Source organism: Juglans regia, unplaced genomic scaffold (genome assembly GCF_001411555.2).
Source record: "Juglans regia cultivar Chandler unplaced genomic scaffold, Walnut 2.0 Scaffold_711, whole genome shotgun sequence".
Classification (NCBI taxonomy): Eukaryota; Viridiplantae; Streptophyta; class Magnoliopsida; order Fagales; family Juglandaceae; genus Juglans; species Juglans regia.
Genome location: NW_023361991.1, coordinates 10,815 through 22,253, shown reverse-complemented (window position 1 = coordinate 22,253; position 11,439 = coordinate 10,815). Strand labels below are relative to the sequence as shown.

At 32.0% G+C, this 11,439-nt stretch overlaps 1 pseudogene; it reads left to right on the top strand.

Annotated features, from left to right (window-relative positions):
- The first annotated feature begins 6,698 nt into the window (after positions 1 to 6,698).
- On the top strand, positions 6,699 to 10,340 carry LOC108989365 (annotated as a pseudogene).
- Positions 10,341 to 11,439: the final 1,099 nt, after the last annotated feature.

Genomic DNA, 11,439 nt, shown 5'->3' with positions numbered 1-11,439 from the left:
AACAAAATAAATAAGGGAAAGAATGATGCCAAAAGATAATCAAGCACAATGCAAATCTTTGACTTTATCAATTTGATAATAAGGATACTCTTGAATCTAGGGACCCATGCTCAAACTCCAACAGATTCTCGACAAATCGATATTACTATACAAAGATATGGACACTAAGAGAGAAAAGACAACAAAAATAAAGTGTGGGATAGCATGATGTATTGGGTATAATATTTTTTCTTTTACAATCAATCCTTAGCATCATTTTCCCACAATAAAAAGTGGGTACTCTGCACCAATATATTTCCCATTTCGTGACACCACTTCTGTGTTGCCATCTCTTGTGAGCTTAAGATGAGATTCTATGCCTATATGATGCCACGTTTGTCCAGTAGAAACTAATTAAAAATCTAGGAATTAAATAAAACGTTACATTTGATAAAATATTCAACAATTATTTAGAGACAGGATAACCATCTTAAACTTTTAACCATATAAAGCAAGTCTCTGTGCCATTGTTTTCATGAATTACTTTAAGCGGATCATTATGTGTCTAACAACATAAAAGGGTCAATTGCCCAAAATTTGCAGGCAAATACTCTTAATAACCTACCTAGTTTTAGAGTTGTACTTTAGTCTCCAACTAATTATCCCAATCACAACAGATAGGTTAATTTATAATTACCTATATTTAGTGCACTAATTTTTAGCAACAGAAAAGCGATCCTAGAAATGATTTGCGCCGAAATATTTAAACCCAAAATCTACTTCCCAGTCACAACACCAAAAACTATTACCAGTTAAGCTATATTACACTGCCTTGAAGAGTATAATGCATTATAAAGATTCTAAACTGTCTAATAAGCAACAGTGTATCCAACTTCATATTTGTTTCAACTACAATCTACATAGAATCAAACTGGTCCAACTGTCAAGCTTTTCTCACCATGGAAATATATTAGCCTCATCAACTTATGAATGTTGATAGAAGTTCTTTTCCTTGAATCTAGTTTAGAGAAAGCCCATGTTTCTTTTCCAAAAACAAATAAATACAGTGTGCAATGAAGTCTTTCCTTCAATCATTCACTTTGGAGCAGCTTACAACCCAATCACAATTAATTTACTTTATAGTATTAAATTAAGAGTAGTGATATGCTTTTTTTTCTAAGTAGTAGTGATACGCTTACAACTCAACCACAATTAATTTACAATTCTTAATAAAATAGTATTTTTTAAATATTTAAAAACATCAAATCAAAATAAAAGTCAAACTTAAATTTTAGAAAATATATTATTTTAAGTCATAGTTGTAAACAAATTGTTAATAAGTAGTAGATCTATCATTTTTGTTAAATTAACATAACCAAAGATAATTTTCTTACCATTTTGCACTGATATCAGCTATAGTCATAATAAGACCCATTACAGCATGAATATTACACTAACAAATAACTTGCAACATCTATAACATTAATAAAAAAAATATAATCCAAAACTTGTTTCATATATTATTTTATAAACAACTTCAGCACATGCAACGGCACTATTATGACACATCTACCATTATAAACAGCTTTAGATGTATACGTAGGGAAAGGCATGTGCAAAGAAAGATGCAAGCATTGAAATGCCTAAAGCTTACACAACTAAGAGAGGCCTAAGCGATAGCCATATATTGTAAGCCCCAAGGGCAATGATGCATACTCATTGTTGAAAACCAAATTAAACAGAATGTGAGAGCATATAATTCATTGTGATGTCATAAGATGTCATAGTTCAATACTTACCTGTATGTGGCTCACAAGAGTAGCATTGCGACTCTGCATGGCAAGTGACGTTGATAATGTCGATGAAGGAGTAGCAACAGGAGAAGAAGCAAATGAGGAAGCAAACAATAGCCCATATTCACCATAGACAAGCACACAGCCAAATTGTATAAATAATTTCTCTTACAACAAAGCCAACAAAATCCACAAGCCCCTAAATTCATTTTCTCATCTTTCCCTTCAATCTCAAATAGATTAAAATAAAGCAAACATTCATAACGTCTCCTCAAAAATCAAATTTTCTCCAAACAAAACAATAACCCAAAACACCCACCCCCCAACCCCAAAAAAAAAAAAATAAAAAGAATAACTCTAATTAAACGTAAAAAGAAGAGAACTTTAATGGAATAATGCATATATATTGCGGGTTTAAATTGAATGGTGCAAGTAGGGTACCTTTAACCTGTTACATCCGAGGCCTGAACCGGCTGTGAAAAGGAAGAGGAGAAGATGCTAGAGAGTGAAGGAGAAGGGATGTAGAACTCATAGATTAAGTGGTGGCCGGCCGTGAGGTTTAGACTATCCTTGTTGGCTAGTGGTTTGGGTGGCAGTTGAGAAATGGGAGAAACAGAGACCGAGAGAGAAGGGCATTGGGGGCTGGATCTCACGGTGAAGCTTGTTTTTTAGGTGATGTCGACACTGTCTGTGGTGATCCGAGACGAAACCAGAGGCTGGATTTGCTACATACGGTGGTTGGCAGGTCAATGGGTCTTCCTTAAGGTGACTATAAGGAGACTAAGGGCAGGTTTGGTAACCAAAACAAAACACAAAATTCTCATCTCATCTCATCTCATCATTACACCTTTTTCAAATCTTCATACAAAATATAATAAACAATTCAACTTTTTCAAATTCCAATACACATTTTTCAAATCCCAAAACAATAATAATATTTAAACATAATATTTTGAACTTCAAAACAAAACACAAAATTCTCATCTCACCCCCCAAACCTGCCCTAAAAGAGGGGAACGTAGGAGAGAACTATAGAGAGTTGTTGTCCGGCTTGCTCCGCGGCTACTAACAGTGGCAAGCGCCGTGAGGCAGAAAGAGAGAAAAGAGAGGGGGATAGTTGAGAGAGAACTCGGGGAGGAAGAGGGAATCAAGAATGATAGAGAAGGATTTCTACGTGTAGTCTGAAAAGACCCAAAGGGCCAAAACAGGGTTCACCAATCAAATATGGGTAAAAAATATAAACACGTGAAGTGAACAAAGCCAATTAGAAGCACAAAAGTGGAAAACAAGAAATACAAAGAGACACAATTGGAAACGAAATTTGGAGAAAATTACTGTTCATAAACGAATAGACAACAGGCTACATCCAACCAAATAGGGATAAATTTCCCAATAAAAGAAATGGAGAAATACATAAATTTGTGAATAAAACAACACTGATAACAAGGACAAAACGGAAAAAGCATTAGTAAAGAGGGACAAAATTAAAAAATGAAATTTGGAAAAAATCTACTATTTATAAACTGATAGCCTCTTTTATAAAGGAATATATATATATATAATTAGCTCCTAGCTAGCTAAATAATACAATTAAACTTGTATGCATGTAATTACACTCAAACTATACCACCAAGCCAACTTTCTCTATATATATGTACCGTAAGGTGTTATTGGAAATATCGAGAAAACCGAAAAAACAGTTGACGTGGGTCGAAGTAGAGACCTACGCTATATATATATATAATATATATAATATTTTTCCTAAAACCCGTCCCTAAATTATTATTGGGAAAGAGAGGTCGGAGACCGAAGTTGATTTTTTAACAGTTGATTTTTTAAAATGATTTGTAGATATTCTAATTAATAGATCATAAGCTTATATAGCACAAATTATAAGTATTACTTCTCGATCCAGATTACAAGGCTATAATTATATGTTAGTCTTGGAGTATATATTGAATTAAAAATTAAAAATATCTCGAACCAAGACGAATTTAGAAGTACGTACTGCAAGATATCATTAAGGCCTTATTTGTATTCGTAACTCATTTCATCTCATCATTATAATTTTTTTAAATTCTCATACAAAATATAATAAACAATTCAACTTTTTTAAATTTTAAAATAATTTTTTTAAAATTTTACATAAAATATAATAAATAATTTAATTTTTATTCTACTATTCACAAGAGTACGTACTACTTGCTCGCAGCTTATAGTACTACATGCATGCATATTTAGGAAAATGTACATTTCATTGAGCAGCATTAAATGCTAAAAAACGTTCACCATTAATTTACATTTTCTCTTTAATTATAAAATAATGTTACATACAATTATAAAGTACGTGAACGTCGCGTAATAATTTTAAAAAATAAATTTTATTATTAAAAAATAAATTTTTTTTATGTAAATTTCATATTTTATATATTTTTTTAAATAATTATCCAACGATTACATAATTAACAATTACGAATATTTTTTCTCATTAACTAAACCTTAATGATCTAAATTGGGCGTATCAATTCGGCCCATAAACGACAGTACTAGTACTGCTAGTGCTAGCTTACTATTATTGGACTCAGTTTTAGTACTATTACTACAGTACTACTACCTCTCGCCGGAAAAATAATAATATTGGAGCGCCTCCTAAACATGCAGTTGCCCCGCCGACAATTCACCGGCAACTACGTACGTACTGCAGACAACATGCATGAGCTCGATAGATTTCACCAGCCATACATTTAGTCACAACTTCTAAATTATTATGAAATATATATATATATATATATATCTATATGAGTTAGTTTATATAAAATTTTTATTTCGAGATTTTTTATGTAAGTTCGTACAATTATATTTAAAAATTTTATAATTATAATAATATTTTTTTTAAAATAATATTTTTTTTATCCACATTTATCAATAAGATTACATACACAATTCTCATTCAGAATTGTAAATAGAATTTATATATATATATATATAAAAATGCGTGCGTGTAGTTTAAGGAAATTAATTAAATAGTCATGAATTTCGCCAACGAAAATATACAATGCGTAACCTAGCTACTAGCTAGTTAGTGATCTTAGACCCTGGCCTTTTTTTATGTAATATTAGTGATCTTAGACTTGATTTAATTTGTCAAACCCCCAGTACACATGTAGTAGCTTGAGACCCAAATTGATTTCCTTAAACGGATATTTTTTTCTTTAAAAAATTGTGATCCGGCCTAAAATTCATCTATAGAAACCAAATCCACCGACACATACTCCCTATAATTCTTACCGATTCAATTTTTTTTGTTATTTAATGATTAAGTAAGTATTTTTAAATAATGTTATGAATTTTTTTTAATATTTAAAAAATTAAATAATTCATTAAAAAAAATAAAATAACATTCTCGGTAGACAGTGTCGGAAGCCACTCTGGGTGGCTCCAGCACTAACCCCCAAATCTATATCCTTTAAGAGACGTGCTACATCCACCGCTCCCAGCTTCTGCTGGGAGCTACTGTTAGGCAAAATTTTTTTTTTTTACTTTTTTTAACATTTTCAAATATTTTTTTAAAAAAGTAAAAAAATTACAATATTATTAAAAAATACTTTCTTAATTACTAAGTAAAAAAAATCACAACAATATAATAGAGCAATAAAAATGAACAATAAGAATAACATTTTCCATCCTTTAATCTGGTGCCCCTGCCTATCTTTTTATTATATTTATTATTAAGTCATGAGATGCTTAATTAGATATACTTAATAAATATGTCACGTCAAGAGTCTAAATTATTGGGTGGAAATCAAAATGAAAGTAAAATTGAATTAAATAGTAATATAAAAAGGTAAATTACGAAAAATCACCTCAAACTACTACCTGCAGCTATCATACTGATCTGAAAAGCACACTCGAGACATATATGAATAGTACAAAATGATCAGTACTCTCCACACTCTTTGAATTGCCCATTGGATCACATTTGAGACTTAGGACTTATATTTTGGATATACAAAATTTTTAAAACTTTTCATAATTTTATTATCAAATTCCAATCAAATATAAAATATTTTTTAATTTCAAAATTTTCATTTTTTTATCTAATTATAAAATTATATTCAAACAATTTTTTTAATTTATAACATTTTTATTCAACTTTTTTCTCACATTTCCTAAAATTTAATACAATATCTTCACTTAAATATTTCATTATTATTCACAAAATTTTGAAATACTCTAATTACTATCCAAACATGTCCTTAATGTACGTGTGGACATATTATTACTCTAACTAATTATTCTCATCAGTCACTATTCACTATTCCACATCGCATATCCTATTAAAAAAAATTGTCAGGTGTTAGGTGTGGGGATAAATAGTGATTGATGTATAACATTCCTCTAATTTAAATTACTATATTTTCTCATATAAGTAAAGTTAAGATTTACTTATTTTTGGATAAAAGATTATATTTTTGTTGTAAATTTTATTATCCAATCATAGTGTTAATATATCTCATTCTAAATAAGTATTAATAATATAATTAAATTAAATTAAAAATGTTTCTTTACAGATATCTTTAATATTATGATGCTGTTACTATGTCGTTCATGTGTGTACCGTTGGACTCATAGTGTATTTGCACTTTTTATTATTTATTTTATATATTTTTTAAACATACTTAAATATTTATAAAAAAAATATAAAAATTTATTAACAATTATTTATTTAATTATTAAAAAATTAAAATAAACCAGGAGAAATCCAATGGCATAATATCATTTTCGTCTCTAATGCGAGACTCACTCGTTAACTCATGCGCGTGGGGCCTCCGCCACTCCATGCTCAAATAACAGCCTCCCGTGCCATTTTTAGACTTAACGGCGATTTTTCTTACTTTATCTCTTTTCTATTCATATCTCTCTCTCTCTCTCTCTCTCTGATTACAATACGATAGCTTTCAAGAATACCTTCAAAAAGTTCGTAAACTAGCTAGCGTCCTTTCCGGACCCGAAGGAACGCCAAAACCCTAGCTAATTAACTTCTCCCCTTCTCTCTCTCTCGTCGGAATTCAGCTGAATTCCCACTCGAAATCCGATATTCGAGCACTCGGAATAAGAAGATCATATTTTGTATTATGGACGATGGAGATCAATCCGATACAACGATCGTGTTTGCCGGTGACTCAAGCTGGGCTCTCAGGTCTGACTCCGATGGAGTCTACTTCTTCACCAACCACCGAGAAACCAGCATATTCAGTAAGTTCAACTGGAATCTTCATCCGGATGATCAGAACCGGAATATTGGCTTATACGATGGATCTGATTTGGCGGGAGGCTTAGGATTCCCGGACGTCGATAACAAGTGCAACAACAGCAACAGCGCCTTGCAAAGCTCCGACCCGCCCCTTCTAGTTCGTTCAGACAGTAAAGCGGGTGGAACCACAGCCCCGAGCAACCCTTCGGTGTCTTCCTGCTCAAGCGAAGGTCCGCCGGAGAAGTCCACGGGCTCCTGCAGAACACCACCCGTGATACCGTGAGTTAGGTTCCGTGAATACATATACATATACATACATCACTCCATGTAACATACCTAATCCTCACTTTAACTCGATTTGGCATGGGTAAATCAAAATGGCAGGCTTTGAGTTCTAGATTAATAGGGGAAGAAAGAAAAGATTCCATATCCGATTACTGTAGGTTTTCTGTTTGGAGTCAGGAGGGAGCCAGTGCAACTCCGCTACCGTACCATCTAGATACCACCAACTTGTTCATGCAAGCAAGTTGGGTCTAGGTAGGCCCGTACGTAGTCTCTCACCGAAAACTTGGGGTCTTCTACCGGGAAATTGTGCAAATTTAAGGGGCCTTTTGGCACCACCGCTAGCTATTGCAGCTGGAATGGCTTGCCATCACTTTTTCTTTGTCCAGTTCCTCATTTTTTTTTCACTCTCTTTTGGCAAATAATAATGAAAGATGATATTCATAATTTTAGAGGGTTTAAAATTATAAATTTCACATTTTTTGAAAAAAGTAAATAAATATAAGATTTATATAAAAAAATTAATTTTTTAATAATTAATGTCACTCTTTTTAAAAAAACAAAAACGGTGCGTAAAAATTAAACACCCTAAAACTATATCAACATTACTCAATAATAATGTGTCCTATTTTTACAACCTAATAATCATTACTTTGCTTTAATTATGTAGAGTTTTTTTTTATTATTATTATTGTTCTTCGTTCATATATTTCCTAAAGTACTTGTCTGCATTGTACGGACATAATTACGCTTCCCTAAGGAACTCTGTGTTAGGTTGCTGTTTCAAATTAGGTGGGATTAATTTATGTTTACACATCATCAAGATCATTTATTTTTAGCAGCAAATTAATTAAATGTAGCTCCAATTAAGTACTCTAAGAATGATATAATATTAATTGTAGATGATCTTACAAAAGCAACATTCGATCGTTTCAAATGCATGCATGATTATTGTAATTAAAGGAAATATTCCATCACTGCTTGCATATTGCCTCTTAGGTATAGAATATTAGTGTCTTTCTTTCTTCATTTTTCTTCAGTTGCATGTTTCTTAATTAAGATCTGAATCCTCAACAAGAGAAAATAATATCTTTAATATTTTATTAATTCCCTGTTGAAGAAATTTCCTATGAAAAACATCATTTGAAAACAGTTTGATGTACGTACATGAGGTGAATTACAGATCATGATATATTGGGATATATATATATATATATATATATATATATATATAGTTTGATCATGTTATAAGTTTACAACATCGATCGCATGTTCCTCCTTATAATTCATATATATGTTTTCTTTTTTCTTAATATATACTAGTAATGCTTCACAGCTTGTTTATATATATTTTAATTGCAGATGAAATATTTTGTAGGAATAAGGTTAGAAAGAAAGGGCAAAAGCGAGTCCAGCAGCCACGTTTTGCGTTTGTGACGAAGAGTGAGGTTGATCATCTTGAAGATGGCTACCGATGGCGCAAATATGGACAGAAGGCTGTTAAAAATAGTCCATTTCCTAGGTGGGTCATGTGTAGCTTATACTTCGATCTCTTCAGTTAAAGAAATAGAAAATTTTCAGTCTTTCCCATGTCTTATATATGTTTTAACTCTCGTTATTTTATAATGCATTAATAATGAAACAAAAATAAATTAATTAAGATTTCCGTTTACAAATTACAGTACTTCCTATTTCCTAGTACTTATTAATGTCATCGTTTCTAACTTGTTCTGATCTGTTTATTTCAGTTTATAGATATTGTTTTGACTTCAGTTTTTATTAGGTCCAAAATATGATCATGAACCCTTATCTTCTCATGAGAAGATAAACATGACTTGTATTGCATTCAATATCCCATCACTATGCCATGTACGCAATCATCATTGTACTGTATTACGTATGTACGTTTGAATTCATTTTCTCACATCATACAGAGAAGAGTTATATATATATATATATATATATAGCTAGCTGATGCACCGGACGTAAATGCATGCAGGAGCTACTACCGCTGCACAAATAGCAGATGCACCGTAAAGAAGAGAGTGGAACGCTCATCTGAAGATCCCACTGTCATAATACAACATACGAAGGCCAACACTGTCATCACACAGTACTTGGATTCCCCCGATCAGGTCATGGAGTCATTAATATTCATGATGATCAGAACTTTATAAGTAGTACTAGTACTACTACTGCTGGGCAGTTGGGCGCAGCTCCTCCGGTCTCACAACTTTATTATCCAAAAGTTCTTCATGAGTTACCAAAAGATCAAAATCCTTTTAGCACGATACAGTACAACTACTCGACTCATCATCATCAACAGAGCATACCACATCATGAAGTTGGTAAAATATCCCATGCAGTTCCCGAACCGATCCCACTACAGCTGGCTCCTACTGATGAAGGACTACTTGGGGACATGGTGCCTCCTAACATGCGCAACAGATCATAAGAAAGGTACGTACGTAATACCGTATCATGTTCTAATTCTGACAATTTCTTTCTATCTACACTAAATATATACATATGGTACTACTCTCAATATTTTAACATGCATTTGTGAATTTAGTTTCTTTTTAAACCTATATATTAATGTGCTTTTGTGTCGGGATACTGAGTATAGTAGCTAGCTGCGTCTTTGAGAGAGAGAGAGAGAGAGAGAGAGAGAGAGAGAGAATCCATTTTGAAACCATGCATTGGATCTAGTTCTAAGACTAGTAATATTAGCACACTAGCCGGCCATGCGGATCAGCCAGCAAGTATTCATGAGCCTTAGTTCTGAGGATGTCGAAGTCATGTACGTACCGTTTAAAATGTTCATATGTTGGTCAGTTTAGAACCTTGAGAGCTAGCACTTGTCCTTCGTACATTTAATTCGTAGAATAACGCCCGCCCGCCCGCGGCCTACGTACCAAGGATTTACATTTTTCAGTCTTATTCACACGACAGTACGTGCAATAATTTCCTAATTGGCTTTACGAATCATTCCTTAAATATGATTCATAGAAAATGAGTGTGTCGGTTAAAAGTTTTCTACCCCATATCCACGTGGCAGACTTTGAGCTAGCCAATGAGTCATTTAAATAACTATTTTATTATTTGTTTTTGTTTCGGTTATTATTGTAATAATTACAATCATCATTATTATTATGACTCTGATCATTGTGTTTATATCCAGCTTGCCAGCGCGAGATGCTTAAAGAAAACTTCAAATAGAAAAGGAAAGAAACTACAATGCATTGAAATGATTAACCTAACCGACTAAAAGAAAATTGGGTTAATTATTGTCTACAAAAATAATTATTTTTTGTTAAAATAAATATATTTATATTGTAAATAATCATTCTCATCAAATTATAACCTGTCACAAATATTTACTTTTTTTGTAATGTAGTTTTATTTCTCATATTTAGATTTACTTCTATGTTTGAAAAATCTTTTGCCTTTTTTGTGGACCGATATCAGTGCGAGATGCTTAAAAAACCCTTAAAATAGAAAAGGAAAGTAATTACAATGCATTGAAATGATTAACCTGGAAGTTGACCTGTTCCTCATCATGTTTAGGTTTACTTCTATATATGTTGAAAAATCTTTTGCCTTTTTTTGTGGACCGCTGACGTCTGACATGACATAACCCCATTCAACAGCATCATGAACTATGAGAAATGGTACTTTGTTTATTTATTTTGTCTATTCATTTTTATACTTCTTGTATTTTATTTTTTTATTTAATAATTAAAAAAGTAATTATTAATATATTAATATTTTATTTTATATCTTTTAAAAATATTTTAAAATAATAAAAAAATGTAAAAAAAATAATAAATTTGATCAAGTAGTCAACTTGAGCAGACTATTTTAAACGATAGAGTAGTCCGACTCCATGGACTGAATATATGGATGACATTTGCTAGCCCTTAGAACAATTACTTGTATTGGAGCACTGACGAGAGCCATCCACGCGTAGTAATGGATATGGACATGAATGCTATGCTAATTCTGATTATGATACATGAATAGTACTGTACGTGAACTTATTCATATAATTTTCTGATTGATTAATTTCTGCAAATTTATCCGCTACTACTTTAGTTTTGGAAATTTTCCCACTTGATGTCAGTTTTAATT